Genomic DNA, 11667 nt, shown 5'->3' with positions numbered 1-11667 from the left:
AAGGGGGTGGGGGAGAGGAAATAAAATTGCTTATTTGCCCAAAGCAGTGTTCAGCGAACTGAAATCCCTCAACTCCCATGGGACTCTCTGCTTTTCCCGAGTGAATGGATTTTCAAATTTGGAACACAGGTGGCCTTCAGGCTGAATGGCCGCCGTCTGCCTCTCTGATTAATTCAGTCAATGCCGCAGCCCGAGGAGGGTTAGAGGTTGGATCTCCCCTCCCCAGCTCGGGCCGGGGAAAGCCAGGGGAACAGGCGTGGGGGTGGGGGAGGGGAGGCAGCTCCTAACAGCTTTGGGGGCCTTGTCTGAAGCCGGTAAGCAATTGTTTTTCTATCTCGCTGCTTGTCAGGGCGGAGACAGGAGGGAGAAGGCATTTCTTCCCAACAGGAGAGGAAATCACAGCCAAACGTTTGCAATCACAGAGCCAAAGGCTTGTGTCAGACATCGGGGTGAGACTGGGGTGCCTTTCAATGAGATCATGGCCAGGAATAGACAGGAACAGTGGAAGGACGGCCGGGTGCAAGCCCAGAAGAGGGAAGGGACAAGAACCTGTCCCTGTTAGCTGAGCCTTCGACATATAGCCTGGTGCAGAGGGCTGGTAAATGAAGAGATTGTTCAGGCCATCTTAATGGTCTAAGAAGCTTCCTTACCCTGAGCTACTAGAAACAGCCTAGAGTAGCCCGAGCTACGACAACAGCTGTTTCATGTACGCAGCAGTCTCTGAGCTGCTTCTCCACTACCCTTTGAAATGAAAATCATTGTTATGTGCCTGTTGGATGGACAGAGCAAACTGGATGTGCGAGGCTAAGCCATGTGGGGAGGCCACACAGCAAGTGCTAGAAGGCTGAACCTGGCAGTCTGGCTCTGGAGCCCTTAACACGTTGCCTTATTGCCTCCATGAGCAAAGCAGAACAGAGAGAGCATCGCCCCTGGAGGAAAAGGAAGCAGGGAGATAGAAAGGGAGACAGAGAGAAAGAGAGAGACAGAGACAGAGAGAGAGGCAGGAAGAGTCTGTCTGCACAGTACCTAGCTCTGAGTGGGCTCAGGGCACCTGACTGAGGAAGAGAAATCCTCAAGGGAGAGGAAGGGACGATGAGGCCAAGCTCAGGGTCCATCTTAGCTCCTGTCCTTCTGGATTCTCAGAAGGTGGAGGAAGGAGAGGTTTTCTGTCCTGACTCTGGAATCTTCGCTGGCAAGTTTGGCCCATTGTCCTGGCATTAGCCAACCAGATCAGCCTTTCTCCCCCTTGGAGAAGGAGGACAGGGCAGGAGCAGAGACAGACCTGGAAGGTAGCACAGAAACACTGTTTCTAGTCCTGGGCCTGCCTTCACCCCGTCCGGGAGACATCCTTCGTGTTAAGCCAGGGTAGGGAAGGGGAGGAATGACAGCGACTTCACCTCGCTCATTTGCCGGACGTTGTGCAGGCACTTCTGTGGGCTCGGCTCCTTCAGTCCCGACGTGGGGCTCGAACTCACGAACTGCGAGACCAGGACCTGAGCCGAAGTCGGACGCTCCACGGAGCCACCCCGGGGGCCCAGGGGCCCCGGAAGTGGTGTTTATATACTGGTTTGTTTGTATCCTCCACACTGGGATATGAGCTCCGAGCTCGTATTATTTGTCTTATCCCCGGCTGTGTCCCACTGAGTGCCTACTGCTCCCGGGCGTTCAGGAAAGCTCTGGAACGCGTGCGTGAAGTAATTGCCCGACACGGGGCCCCGTCACTGGAGCCTGGGCCTGTGTGGCTGCACAGAGAGTAATGAGCTGCCTGGACTGATCCCTGTGCGTTCATGACGGTGAGCCGGCCGGATGCAGGTCTGGAGGGCTTCGTGGAGGTGACCGCCAGCACGCCGGGAGCCGGCAGGGCGGGGGCAGAAGTCCGTGACCTGTCTCATTCAGTTCAACTCGGTGTGCACCTCGTGGGCTCTGACCGTGTGCTCGGCCCTGCCGGTGCTGTCTGAATCACACCGAAGAAACACAAGTCAGGGGATCGTCCTCGAAGAAACTTCAGACGTGACAAAGCCAGGGGCCATCCCAGTCTCGGCCGCCGCCACGTCGTTTGCCTCCTTCCCGTGAGGAAGAAGCGGGCAGACCGTGGGCCTTGGAGGCTGCGGTCATGGGACTCAGGGAAGCAGGTGCCATCGAGGAGGACTCTGTTCTGGGGCTGCTTCTCCTCACCGTGATCCCCGGAGAGATGTTTTCCTGCTCCGAACATGGCTCCATTGTTGGAACACGGACCCCATCACCTCTCGTCCCCCAGGGCTGTCCCGGAGACCAGAGTGCCGACGAATGAGAAAGTGCTTTTTCAAGGTCATGCGGGACGTGGGCACGAATGGCACTATTACTATTTGTGGTGCTGTTGGTATCCATGTATTTGGGGGCCTAGCAACCCTTACTTTTCAGTAACATCCCCCAGACTTTCCTCCAGACAGCAGCCCTCTCGCTCTCAGCTCATGAGGTTTGGGACAGGCTACCTCACCCTCCTAGTGGCAGGAAGAGCCCAGGTCTGGCCAGCTGCCAAATCCTGTTTCTCTGGACTTAGCAGTTAGCTTGGGGGTGAGTGTAGATCCCAAGCCAGTCTGATGAGGTCTTAGGTCTTAAGATGAGCCAGGTCTTAGGATGGAAGAGGCAGGAAGAGGGATTTTCTTCCTTCTGTTTTTAAAGTTTATTTATTTAGGGGTACCCGGGTGGCTCAGCCCGTCAGGCATCCGACTTTGGCTCAGGTCATGATCTCACGGTCCGTGAGTTCGAGCCCCGTGTCGGGCTCTGTGCTGACAGCTCGGAGCCTGGAGCCTGCTTCGGAGTCTGTGTCTCCCTCTCTCTCTCTGCCCCTCGCCCACTCGTACTCTGTCTGTCTGCCTCTCTCTCAAAAATACACAAACTTCAAAAAAATTCATAAAGTTTAGTTATTTATTTTGAGAGAGACAGATGTCATGAGTGGGGAAGGGGCAGAGAGAGAGAGAGAGGTAGGGAGAGAATCCCAAGCAGGCTCCGCACTGTCACCTCAGACCCGACACGGGTCTTAAACTCACGAAACCATGAGATCATGACCTGAGCCGCAACCAAGAGTCAGATGCTTAACCGGCTGAGCCACCCAGACGCCCCAGGAAGAGGGGTTTTCTGCTGGGACTCCAAGCCGTGAGGCTCACGTAGGGAGGTGGATAAGGGGTTGGTAAATTTGTGTGGACTGTGGCAGCAATCTTGGGTTCTTATTCCAATTTTGCCATTTTGTAGCCGTGTGACTTCGGGTCCAGTGCTTGACTTCTCAGTGCTTCGACTTTGTCATCTATGGAAAGGGGTTAAAATAGCACCCACTTGGTGGTGTCATTGAGAGGTTTAAATGACTAGATGTTTAGAAATTATTTAGGATCCCGTCTGGACCAAGGGAGCAGTTAATAGTGTTTGCTAATACCGGCTGTTGGGTTAGACTGGAATTGCCAGCAGGCACCATGTGACGATGGTCTGTCTGACACTGAAGCCAGAACAGACACAGGAAGACTGAGTCCTGATGTGATCGCTTGAGCACCTGGATCCATCCATGCCTGAAGCCAGAAAAGCTCCAGAATTTATTTAAGCAGGTTAGAGTTGAGTTTCTGTTACTTGCAACTAAGAAATTATTATTGCCACGTAAAAATATTGGTGGCGACTGGCATAGCTCGGCTTTTTGTGATTCCCCTTTCTCTCCAGGCTACAGTTCAAATCTCTCAGCTAGAGCCTCCAAGAGTTCATGACCCATCCCCTGCCTAACTCACTGGCCTCCTTTTTCTCTGCATTCACTTGTCTGCCACTTTTCAGCCTTTCCAAACGTGCAGGGCCCTACGCCCGTCCTGTTTGCTCGTCCTCCTCCGCGACTCTGCACATGCAGTTCCCAGCCCTGGAAATACCCTTCCTCACTGGGTTGCCCCTTCCTCAGGTGTCTTGCTCTGAGACTGGATTAGGCTTCCCTCCTGTATCCTGGCTCAACAGGCCGTGGTGCCAGCAAAGCTCCCCACCCTCACCCCAAGACTGAGATTTCCTTGGGGGCAGGGACCCTTTAGACAGGAGTAAAATAGCTCTGTATTCCCAGGGCCTGGCATGGAGTCTGCTACATGGAAGGTGCTCGGTACCCGTTCCTGGAAGAACTCCCAAACACCACGTGAGTGGGGAAGAAACGACAGGCAGAGACGTGAGGTGCCAGCATTGTGATATGCTAAGAACCCCTAATGTGATTTGTTAAGAAAATTAAGCCTTAAGGGGGCCAAGGGAGGCAGCCCTTTCGAAAGCTCTCGAAGTGGCTGAGGTCGGATACCTGCTGATGGCTGGTTGGCCACATCATTGACGGTGAAGTAAACTTCCTCCTGACAGGTGCTTGATTTAATAAAAAAACCCCAAACTCATATCAGTCTTGACATGCCCAGGGAATAAGACGGCAAATTAGAGAAATGGAAATCCCACTCTGGTGCAAGCCAAGATTTAAAAGGCCCTGGTAGCCCTTATTTATGGAGTTTAGGTTTTCCTTTAGCCCTTGGGTGAAAATGGGGGGTTGCTGGGGCCCTAAGTACTAATGAATTTTGTGCTGTGTTCTGCCTCCTGGCATGAAGTGCTTAATAAATGTTCCCATCTTTCTGCAGGGAAATCTCTCTCTCCGCTAATTGCTGTCAGCATCCATCAGGATCACAGAGAGAGCAACATCCCAGCCAGAGGGCCTTGGGCTTGAGCTCCATCACCAGGAGATGGTCTCTTTGGAAAGGCCGAGCGACCCGGAAGGGGCTGCACCTACCGGGCATCTCCACCAGGAGGCGCACACAGAGGGAGTCTGGACCGCCAGTGGGCAAAGGGTGCCCTGGAGCCCTGAGCGGCCGCCTGGGGGCCTGGGTGTGGCTGAGCTCTGGGGCTCCGGATTCCATCAGCCTCGGAGACAGGCCCCCCGTTGATGTCTTTCATATCTCAGACCAGCCCTAAAGGTTTGGTCACAGGGGTTCTGCTGATTTCAAAAAGAAAGGTTTGGAACACAATCCAGTCTTCACTGTTTACAGGTGACACAGCCCTGAGGCGGGAGGGCGGGGGTTGGGGGGTGGGCAGTGTGTGAGGAGGGGGGCACCGCAAGGTCAAAGCCGACAATCAGGTTCAGACCTGGGACGTGAACCCGGGTCTCCTGATCCTGCAGGCAGTGTTTCTGTTCTGTTTGTGCTGTAAATTTCCCGCGGCCCTTGTCTGTCACCGCCTGTGCTAGCCCCAGGGCTCTGTGTGTAAACCTCAGAGACTGTAAATGAGGGAGAGGTGTGGGGTAGGAGGGAGCCCCCAAAGGGCAGGCCAGCTCCCACCTGCCGGGCCCCGGTTAGGAACCTCGCACGCCTTTTTGTTCCGGGAGTATTTGCTGAGTGCATAGCAACGTGCGGGGGAAACAGGACACAACGAGACTCGGGTCCTGATCTTAGAGAGCGTGTATTCCGGAGCGGGAAGGGTGAGGAAGCAAACAAGTGAACACGGAGATGCGTGCTTATCTCCTTCTGTTCTTTCGCCTGCACTCACGGTTGCCCCCCGGGCCGTGGTCCTGTGCTCCCACCATCTCTGGAACCTCCGTTTGGCCACCACATGCTTCTAGGCCACATCCTTGGTGTCCTAGCTCCCAAATGGAATTCGTTCTGAACCTGCTGTTTTTTTTTTTTTTTTTTAAATGTTTATTTATTTATTTTGAGAGTGAGAGAGAGCGAGCGAGCGGGAGGGCCAGAGGGAGAATCCCGAGCACTGTCAGCACAGAGCCTGATGCAGGGCTCCAACTCGCGAACGGTGGCATCGCGACCCGAGGCGAAATCAGGAGTGAGGCACCGAACCAGGTGAGCCACCCAGGTGCCCCCGAACCTGCTTCTGCATTGCCCTTGTTTCCCCCTGTGTCAGCGGGTGGCGGTCCCCACTTCTGTCACTTCCGCTGCGGTCTGGGTCATGGACTCTACTCCTGTCCTTGGATGATTCGTGTTCTGATACCTCCCCCCCCCCCCCCCCCCACCGCCACATCCACGCTGGCTTCTGCGCTGTCCTCTGCTCTCCTTCATGGGGTCCCTTCCCGTGTCCTCCTACTTCCTCACCTGCCATCTCCTCTGCTGCCTACTCCCTTTGGGCTGAAGCCCTAGCCCCACCCACAGCATCTGCCTTGCCTGGTTGCTGTCAGACCCCAAGCTGGCGGGACCGGGGCCTCTCCCCTGCCTGCCCCTTTCTTTGCTAGTCACCATCATGTGGCTGGTTACTTCTTCTTGAGGCGGCTCTGGCTTCACTCACACTCCAGCTCTTCCTCCTCCCGTCCCAGGCTGCTTCCATCCCTCTCCTCTGCCGGGCCCCCTCCCCTGCCCTGGGTCTGACTGTCAGACCACCCCACGGCTCCGTCCTGGTCGTCGTTCTCTCCTTACGTGACCTCATCCACTTCCACGCCGTTAAACATCATCTTCACGGTAATGACTTCCAAATTTCTATCTCTAGCACTAACATCCTGAAGCCGCACGCTTGTACATCCTGCTCCTTGACATCTCTACTTAGATGACTAATGGGCACCTCAGCTCCAGACCACAAAAAAGTCTTACTTTTCCCACCTTGGCTCCAAAGCTGTTCCTCCCTCCCTTTTTTTTTTTTTGCCATTTCTGTGACTGTCACCATCTTCTCCAGGCTGCGGAAGCCCAGGTCCCGGGAATCATGTTGAGTGCATCTGAATGCTTCACCCCGTGCCCAGCCCACACGTGAGGCCGGTGGGCACCTTCCTGAAGAGAGATCCTGAATCCGCCCGCTTCTCTCCCTCTCCCGGCTGCCACGTGAGCCCCCCACCCCTCCAGCTCCCTTAGCTTCTCGCAGCCATCCCCACTCGTCTCCATGGTGCCTCTATCACTTTCTAGGATCTAATCTGTCCTTTACACAGCACCTGAGTGCTCTTTCGAAAACATAAATCGGATCTCATCACTCACCCACTGAAGGACTTCCAGAAATCCCCGATTGCACCTGCACTGAACATTTGCTATGCCTACCAAGTCTCTATGCGAGCTGGCCCCTGCCTCCCTCTGCCTCTGCCTTCGTCCCACATGGCACTGCCTTCTCTCACATTTTGTTCACGGTGCCCTTCGATTTTCCTCCGTCCCTCCCTCCCTTCCTTCCTTTCTTCCTCCTCTAAACACAAAGTCCATTTCCACCTGACAGCCTGTGTTAGTTTTCTGTTGCCGTGTAGCAAATTGTCACAAACTTATCAGCACGCACAGTGGCTCCATAGCGCTGGCTGCCTCCGTCCCCTCCTTCCCAATTTGTCAGGGGGAATCAGCCATCTTGGGGGTGTCAGGTGGGGACAGGACAGCCTAACAAAGGAAACTGGGAGGGAGCAAAAGAAAGCCATCTAGGACCTTTGTCCTGGCCCAGCCTCTTCAGCAAAAATAGGATCCTGCGACTGATCAGGGGCTGGAAGTCACAGGGCTGTGGAGGACACAGGGAAATATACATGTTCCAGAAGGACAATAGCGCTGATCTGAAAGCCCCACGGTGAGGAGGAGTCACTCTTACCCTGTAATTGTCACCAGCCAGTGCCAGCTCGGGGCAGGGAGTCACTTTGGAGGGCCTGACAGGAGGAGGGCTGTCACATCCGCGGGGATTCTTGCACACGGGTCAGTCTGGAAGTGGTGACAGGGCCAATTCTGCCACGGGCGCAGCTCTGTGCCAGCGGCTGGCAGGAGCAATGGCATGGGGAAGAGGCGGGAGGGAGACCAGCCTGCCTGGCGCCTTCGGGGGTCCCGCAGGGTGATGGGCGTGCCACCTAAGTCTCAGCCCCCGTGCTGGGTGATGTGCGGCTCTCTGACGTGACCTGCTGGCCACCTGCCTGGAGGACACTTCTTCTCCCCGTCCTTGGATAAGCCTGGTGCGTTCTTCTAGCCTTGGCCTTGGCTCAGATAATGTAGCCTCCAGAAAGCTTTCCTCTTCCTTGCCAGCCTAGGAGAAGTGCCTCTCTATGCTCGCATTTCCAAAACTTGCTTCTCTCTTACGACAGCATACTTGGCTGCATATGCTTTCTGAGCCCTCGGAGACCAGAGACCATGTCTCTGTTTTCCCATCCCTATTGCACCAACACCAAGCCCATCGCTTGGCAATTAGCAAGCACTCACGAATCTCTGACCCAGCTCTCATGGGGAGCCTGACATACAGCCTGTGAAATAAACATCGTAACCTTCACATTTCCACGGAGGAACCGACATGACAGCTGTGACATAACTTGCCCAAGGGCGTGATGCTGATGGATCATAGAGCTTGGTTTTGAACCATTATTATTATATTGGTAGTTTCAATTTACACGCAGAGCACCTACTGCGTGTCAGGCACTGTACTCGGTTCTTCGTAGGGATCATCTCTTAGCCATCTTCTCATTATTCTTGGAAGTTACGTATTATTCTCATGGTATGGATGGAAGATTCGAGAATCGGGGAGGGTTATTACTTTCCCAAGATTATTATGGTGTAGTGATGAGAAGGGTCAGGATCCAGGCGTGTGACCCCAATGCATTTCACTGTACATACCTGCTCCCAATCTACTAATGGGGGGCCAGGTGGATACAAAAAGGGAACAGTAGAAGATGTGGGTGATGAGTTCACACTATGACAGCTACGTGTCCTGTGATGTGAAGAAACAGAGCGTCAAATAATCTTTGCTGACAATGACTTGACCGTAGCTAATCATTAAAGGATGCATTCCTCAAGGGGGTTGGGTGGCCGCCACAAGAATAATGGAGACTCAGAGAAACAAAATTGGTCAGTGCGTCGGGCTGAGACATCATGCTTTCGGGAGAGAGTGTGAATGCTGTTTTATTGTCGTTTCTCGTGGACTTTCTCTGCTGGAGTTTGGGCTACCAAGGGCAGGGCCTTCATTGTTTGTCCCCAGCATCTAGCACATGAATGGCCGACAGTAGACAATAAATAAGGTTTAGGGACACAGATGCACAATTAGCCACAGTCTTTCTGGTCACCACAGAGGTGTCCTTTGGTCTGTCACCAAAATAGTCTAGTGGGTTTTTCCAAATGGAGGTGAACTGCTTTTGACCTCTGGTAAACCATTCTATACTTGGTGGTGTTTTTCCATGCTCGATGTTGCTCAAGTAGCTTAAAAAAAGAGAGCTTTACTGAGGCATAATTGGCATTAGTGAACAGCACATATTTAAAGCATACAATCTGATAAGTTTTGACATATGTATACACTGGGAAACAATCACCACCAATCAAGATAGCAAGCATATGAATCACCCCAAACGTTTCTTTCTGCCCCTTTGTCATTTTTCTCTCCTGCTCCTTCCTGTCATCTTTCCTTTGCCAACCACGGATTTGCTGTCCGTTACCACACATTAGTTTGCCTTTTCTCAATTTTTGCGTAAACAGATCATACAGTACGTGCTCTGTCTTGTCCGTCTTCCTTCGTGTAGCAGACTTGCTTTGAGATTGGCCCATGCTGTTGGGTGTATCAACAATTCATTCTTGTTCATTGCTGGGTGATATTTCATTGTATGAACGTACCACGATGCATTTATCCATTCAACTGTTGATGACCAAGCGTTTGGCTTGTTCCGGCTTTCAGCCATACAGGTCAAGCTGTGTAACGTCCACACACAAGTCCTTGCGTGAACGTATGCTGTCATCTGTCTTGGGTAAACACCTAGGAGTGGAGTGGCTGGGTCACATGGTGTGCATAGGTTTCACTTTTTGAAAAAAACTGCCCACTGTTTCCCAAAGTGCTTGTGCCATTTTACAGCTTCACTAGCGGTGTGTGAACGTTCCGTTCCCCCACCTCTTCACCAACCCCAGCAAGGGTCGATTCTCACAATTTTCTCCATTGGAATACAAGTGTGGGGGATCCCACTGTGGTGTTAATTTGCGTTTCCTTACTGACTGGTGCCATTGGCCATCTTGCGACCATGAGGGTAGCTAGTAGGAGGGACATGCCATCAGAATGAAGATGAGGTGTTGGGAATAAGGGGACATCTTGGGGTCCTTGATGAGGTCACTGAACTGTGACTTAACCAGGTCTGGAAAACCTACCTTGGGACTTTGGTTATCTGGGTGGATACACTTCCTCGTTGCCTGTGCTGTCATGACTCTGTTCCTTGTAGCAGGAAGAGCTGTCACTGGTTTGCTGGGTTGAGCCAGCCTCACGCTCCACATCTGGAAAGCATGGAAACAGCGCTGGCCTTCAGTGTCCCTGGTGAAATGTCATCCTGAGGAACGTCATTTTTTTTTTAAGTGTATTTATTTTTGAGAGAATACAAGCAGGGGAGGGGCAAAGAGATAGGGAAACAGAAGATCTGAAACAGGCTCTGGGCTGTCAGCACAGAGCCTGATGGCGGGGCTTGAACTCACCAACCGCGAGATCATGACCTGAACTGAAGTCAGATGCTGAACTGACTGAGCCACCCAGGCGCCCCCTATGACGAGCGTCAATCCTTAGATTCTGGTAGCCCTCTTCAGCCCCCTCTCCTACATTCTGCCATCATATATCTTCACTCTGCCAAATTGTGGCATTATCTTTGTTTTATAGATGAAGAGACTGGTATTTCATTCACATCAAGATGTAACAGCTTTGAGATAACAGCTTCTCGTCTGACTCTGACCGGGGTGTTTTTTTGGAGCCACACTCAAAGCTCTGGTGGAGAGACTTCCAGCATGAGCCTGCAGGGGAGGTGGAATTTGAGGGAAAATAGGATTATTTGTGAGTCCTTGAGAACAATTATCGAGGACGTTGTGTATCATGCTATAAAGGTGGCTGGGGGCGGGGGGGGCAGGAATCATGGGGATTTTCCCAGCTCCTTTTAGGCTCTGTGGAGAATGATTTTTTTTGTAATGTTTTAGACTGTAATTTCACAGAAAGCCTGAGGATCTGGATCAGAAAAGAGGTTGCCTCTGACTTGGGGAGAGGCAGTCCAGTCTGACCATGCCTCCTTTGTGACGCTATTTCCAGCACCCATGAAGGGGCTTTTGGGGTGAGGGGGTTTAGGGACACAAATGCACAGATGCACCAATGCTCAAGGTTCTGCAGTTGCAGACCTTGAGTCAAGGACTCGTGTGCAGGTGATTTATTAGGAAAACGCTCCCAGGAGAAGCCCGTAAAAGAGTCAGGAGGCAAGCCTGCCTGGGAAGGGAAGGAACCAAGTAAAGGCATGATTTCAGCAAAGTCCTGAGGAGGGCACCACGGCCTGACCCCTGGTACAGCTCTGGAGAGGGAGGGTGACTGCCCTGGAGGGCTCTACCCTGACACCCCCTCGCCCCCCCCATCCTGGCTGAGGGCCACCTGCGGGGAGGCACGTGCTCAGGCACGTCCCGTTGTCCTTGTTCTCTGGGTAACGTTCTCCAGCACACTGAGCAGGGTCCTCAGTGAACAGTTTCAGGTTTGAGGTTGAAATCAAAAAGCACAAGAAGCCAGGGAAGGGGGAGGGGCACCGGAAGGAGATCTGGGCGGACCCCCTCCTGGGGGGTCAGAAGACTGGGAGAGACGTGCCCCACTCCCCTTGCAGGTGTGAGGTGACAATTCAAGGACAGCTGCACCTGGAAGGTCGAGGTCAGTGTCTGAGCCTTGGCCCTCTCACTCCGGAATAGACCTTGGGCCAAGTTTTTAATCTGAGCCTCAGTCCCTTATCTGTCAAATGGGGACAGACACATTCACCTCCTGGGGCTGCTACGAGTATTAAGT

At 53.0% G+C, this 11667-nt stretch overlaps 2 long non-coding RNA genes across 2 annotated transcripts; both read left to right on the top strand.

Moving 5' to 3' along the window:
- Positions 1 to 3008: 3008 nt before the first annotated feature.
- Positions 3009 to 5027, top strand: LOC123586756. The gene is made up of 3 exons (XR_006706928.1): positions 3009 to 3575; positions 4064 to 4167; positions 4608 to 5027. It is a non-coding gene; the product is annotated as an uncharacterized LOC123586756 (long non-coding RNA).
- A 79-nt stretch (positions 5028 to 5106) lies between these two features.
- LOC123585422 lies at positions 5107 to 10689 on the top strand. The gene is made up of 2 exons (XR_006706153.1): positions 5107 to 5813; positions 10519 to 10689. It is a non-coding gene; the product is annotated as an uncharacterized LOC123585422 (long non-coding RNA).
- The last annotated feature ends 978 nt before the right edge of the window (positions 10690 to 11667 follow it).

This window comes from Leopardus geoffroyi, chromosome C3 (assembly GCF_018350155.1).
Source record: "Leopardus geoffroyi isolate Oge1 chromosome C3, O.geoffroyi_Oge1_pat1.0, whole genome shotgun sequence".
NCBI lineage: Eukaryota > Metazoa > Chordata > Mammalia > Carnivora > Felidae > Leopardus > Leopardus geoffroyi.
Note: the sequence above shows the minus strand (reverse complement) of the source record. Positions and strands in the feature narration are given on the sequence as shown.